Source organism: Cricetulus griseus, chromosome 3 (genome assembly GCF_003668045.3).
Source record: "Cricetulus griseus strain 17A/GY chromosome 3, alternate assembly CriGri-PICRH-1.0, whole genome shotgun sequence".
NCBI classification, from domain to species: domain Eukaryota; kingdom Metazoa; phylum Chordata; class Mammalia; order Rodentia; family Cricetidae; genus Cricetulus; species Cricetulus griseus.
Window position 1 is genome coordinate 33387876 of NC_048596.1, and position 5109 is coordinate 33392984.

A 5109-nucleotide genomic window follows, 5' to 3' on the forward strand; every position below is an offset into this window, starting at 1 on the left:
ATAAACTACATACTTTCATTTTAACCATTTTAAGTGTACAGTTCCATGTCATTAAATATATTCTCAAGGTTTTGCAGCCATCGGCATCACCTATTTCCAGAGCTTTTTTCATTTTTTGCAAAGCTGAACCTTGGTACCCATTACCTGGTAACGCCTCAACTCCTCCTTTATCTGATCCTGTGATAATCACTATCTGTGATTTCTAAATCTGACTCATCTAGGAACTTCACCCAAGTGCAATCATGCAGCATTTCTCCTTTTGTAGATGGCTTTGCAGTTCACTAGCTTAGTGATATTGCTCTTTCACGCTGAAAGATTTCCTTCCCAATAACAAATAATATTCTGTCATATGTATGTACCTCATTCTGTTTATCCACAATCTGTTAGTGATCACTTGAGTTGGCTGCAGATTTTGCCCATTGTTGATAAGGCTATTAATAAGCATAGGTGTATGGATATCCAGTCAATACATACATGTATGATCTCTGGCTTAGGTTCCTTTGGGTATGTACATAGCAGTGGAATTACTGGATCATAAAATAATTCTATTTTAAAGTTTTTTAGGGACTGTCATACTGTCTGCATAATGGCCACAGCACTGTATGACACCAGTTGTGTCTATGCATTCTCCTTTCTTCTCTGACTCTCTCTCTTGGGTTTAGCAATAGCTAATCCAATGGGTCTGAAGTAGATTTCATGCCTGTTTTGGATTTTAAACAGGAGTTACAAAGTCAATCGTATGGGCTGAGGAGCTGACTCAAACCAGTGATGTGGACCTTAATGTGATGATTTGTAGCAAAGTGTACATTGCATTGGGGACTAGGAGATAATAGGAAGTGGCTATTTGAAACCTTAAGCCTTCAGTAATAGGGTAGTTTCTGCTCAGTTCCATCCAGTCAGAGTTCTGAAGGATCTTAATGCATTACTGGAATACTTGTGTGTTTTGAGCATTGAGTAATGAATTCAAACTCAGAACCCACTACAAATCAACATTTCTTAGGCAACTAGATTTTGTTTAAAAGGAGTCCAATATAGGTCCTCGAGTATGAATGGAGCCTTTCTCACATTGAGGCTAAGAATTGGGAGTGTCCAGGAGATACTGATAGAGCCTGTGGTAGCCAAGGGTGAAGACTCTGGTACTTTGGGTTCCTTTGTAGCAGAATGTAGAGGGCTTGTGCTGAGGACTGCCCACTCTCTGTGCTTTCATTGTGATTCTATGCTTTATATTATGCTACTGGTCAGTGCTTTTCCCATTCTACTGAAGGTTCTCCTGCATCCCCGGGAGACAACCAGACAGCTTGAAGTTCTTTCCCCTCATAGGGAAGCATATGTGACCCTTAGCAACAAACCATGAAGGAAGTTGTGCCATATGTGTGTCCATTGAAGACCATGAGAAAGTGCCTAGCGTTTGCTCCTAGCAACACAGTATCCTATTAGCATTAGCTAGAACTATCTGGAGCAAGGATGGGCAAACTTAATTTTTCTTGTGAAATGCCGAATGGCAAATATTTTAGGCTTGTTCTCTCTGTTATATATTCTTTGTACATTCTTTATCCACTACTATAAAAACACTTGCTTTTTCATTTTCTTAGCTCATGAGCCATGTAAATATAGGCCCATAGCTAACTCATGGGCTGTAGTTTGCCAACCTGATGTTTTGAACCATCTCTGTCACTACATTGTGTTACCCTGTCTTTCCAGCAGAGCAATATGAACTTTCCAGAAATGAAGATTCTTTGTGCCCACCACATGTTTGAGAATATTGTCTTAAACACTATGGGCAAGTAGGCTCAACTAGCAACCGAGTTTTCTTTCTTAGGTTTTTGTTTGTTTGTTTGTTTTTGTTTTTGTTTTGTTTTGGTTTTGGTTTTTCAAGACAGGGTTTCTCTGTGGCTTTGGAGGCTGTCTTAGAACTAGCTTTTGTCGACCAGGCTGGTCCCAAACTCACAGAGATCCACCTGCCTCTGCCTCCCAAGTTCTGGGATTAAAGGTGTGCACCACCCCCTGGCGCAAGGGGGTTTTCAAATACACTGAGATGGTGATGCCCTGAGTCAGATATAGAGTTAACCTTTTTAGTTTTCTCCACATATAGCGTGTCTGTAACTCATCAGAAAGATAGAGCAGACTCACTGTGGCATAGCAGAATGGGAGAATACCTGATGCTCTAGGCATGAGGCAAAAGGGAAGGGTGCATGTTTCCTATTTTATCTGTGTAAAGGGGCAGTGTGGTTCTGTAAAGAGTAAGTGACCAGGCCTGGAGACGTGGCTTGGCAGTTAATGGCACTTAGTGCCCTTTCAAAGAACCCAGGTTGGGTTCCTGGTGTCCACACGCTGGCTCACACTGATCCTTTACTCCTGTTCCAGGAAATCTGGTGGCCTCTTCTGGACTCCTAGGGCCCTAGACACACAGGTGGTGCACAGACAGACATACAAGGCAGGCAAAACACGCTTACATATCATGTAAAATTAAACAGATCTAAAATAAAACGAGTGACAGGGAATCCCCATAGCATCTGTATTCCCAGAAGGAACAAATATGATATGCACTGTAACCTTATAGTAACACCAGTTTGAAGTTTTGCTATTGTCATTTTGTTTAAAAAACAAAATCTCCAATTGAGGGCAACACCATCGGATACACTTGACTTATCTAAGAGTAAATACAGTATGTTCCCAGTGAGCACAGTTTTGTCCTTATGTCTTTGTGAAATGGCCACTTTCGAGTTTCCTTAGTTTTCCAACATAAGATGTACAACTCCAGTAAAGGTTTGAGGGCAAAAGTGTGACTCTAAGTTTCTGTACTATGTCCACTTACTAAACTTGATTTGTTTGGTTTTATGCTTACAATGCCTTGTACTATCCCCCTGACCTCTTCATGGTGAGGGGAATTATCTAGGTCTCCAGGATACCAGTTATTTACACTGTTCCAATCATGGTTAACAATGTGTTGGTAGAGCAGACAGATCCGAGTATAATGTGAAGGGCCCCCATAGAGTATCTAAACTTAAGATTTCATTATTAGCAAACTTAAACATTTCATTATTAGCATGCAGGAGTGAAACGCAAGAGTGAAGAAATGACTCCTTTGAGTTAAAGCACAAAAGCTCGGGGGGGGGGAGTTGCTGGGGAGATGGCTCAGTGACTAAGAGCATTGGCTATTCTTCCAGAGGACCTAGGTTCAATTCCCAGTACCCACGTGGCAGCTCACAATTATCTGTAACTCAGTTCCAGTGAATATGGTACCCTCATATAGACAATATAGCCACACATGTAAAAATAAATCTTTGCTGGGTGGTGGTGGTGTATGACTTTAATCCCAGCACTCAGGAGGCAGAGGCAGGGGGATCTCCAGGCCAGCCTAATCTGTAGAACAAGTTCCAGAATAGCCAGTGCTACACAGAGAAAATCTGTTTGGGGGGGGGGCGGTGGGGGGGCACAGAAGCTACCAGACACTGTTCAAAACAGAACACCTTGGAAGAAGGGATGACATACTAATTATCAGATCAAGAACTCTCAAGACTTCCATGGAATGACATAGTAATTATCAGAGATCAGGAACTCACAAGACTTCCGTTTTTCAGTCCAGCAACCCTCCACCGTTCTGCAGTGTTTGCAAAGCACAAGATGAGCAAGTTGAAGAGCTTAAGTGACGCAGCCTTGTAGGGAAAGTAAGCCCGGAGACCATCAACACTGGGACTCTGGGAAGCCAAGTGAGGCACGAGTAAGGAAGACTAGAAGGCATGTGCTAAGAGAAAAAAAAGAGCTTAAAAATTTCACATGTGTCTTTTATAGAGCTGGCAGACTCCTTAGGTACATAATTCACTGAAAAGACTAGAAACTTCAGACATGAAAACAAAGTGGTTCCCTGAGACATCCTTAAGAGGATCTACTGCAGGTATTGGGGGGGGGGTGCTGTGATATTGTGAACATATACCATGTGCTTTCATATTACCACATTTAATTTTTCAAAGATTACTTCCTTATAGATTAGAAATTCTACCCACTTTCCCATTGAACCTTAATACCCAGTCTTGTCAGTAGATAAGTGATAGATAAATAAATTTCTATCCTCATGGAAACCAGGCCCAAATCCTGAAAGACACAGCAGGTAACATTTCAGACAACCTCATTCCTTATGGTAGCATGCTTAATATTTCCCAAGCAAACATCTTCCTTTCAAAGTGGTATAATAGTAATAATGAGATATTTAATATTAAAGGTAAGCATGCAGGGGCTGGAGAGATGGTTCAGCTGTTAAGAACACTGTCTGCTCTTCCAGGGGACCCAAGTTCAATTCCCAGCAAACTCATGGCAGCTCATAACTGTCTCTTAACACCAGCTCCAGGGACTTCAACACAGATATACAGATATAAATACACACACACACACACACACACACACACACACACACACACACACACATATATATATATATATGCAAAACCAATGCACATTTAAGAAAGAAATGAAAAGAGAAAGAAAAGAAGGAAGAAAGAAAGGAATGAAGAAAAGAAAGAATGAATACAAGAGTTGATCTTTGGATTTAGAAGAGACTGAGTGGGCATCCAGATTTTCTTGCATGCTGATTATATTGTCTGCCCTTTGGCAACTTACTCAACAGATCCTGGTCTTGATGTCTTCATCTGCACAGCAGGAACAGGCATAGTAAAGATGCAGTTTCTGAAGCTAGGCAGTGGTGGCCCATGCCTTTAATTCTAGCACTCTGGAGAAAGAGGCAGACAGATATCTGTATTCAAGGCCAGCCTTGTCTACAGAGAGAGTCCCAGGACAGCCAGGGCTACATAGAGAAACCTTGCCTCAAAAAACAATGACAACAAGATGCAGTTTCTTGGGCTGAAGAGATGGCTCAGCAGTTTTGAGCACTTGTTTCTCATGCAGAGGACCTGTGTTCATTTCCTAGCACCCATGTCAAGTGGCTCCCAACTGCCTATAATAGCAGAACCAGAAGATCTACCAACCTCTGTAGGTACACATATCCACAATATATATATATATATATATATATATATATATATATATATATATGTATGTATGTATATATGTGTGTGTGTGTACAGATAGATGGATAGATAGATAGATAGATAGATA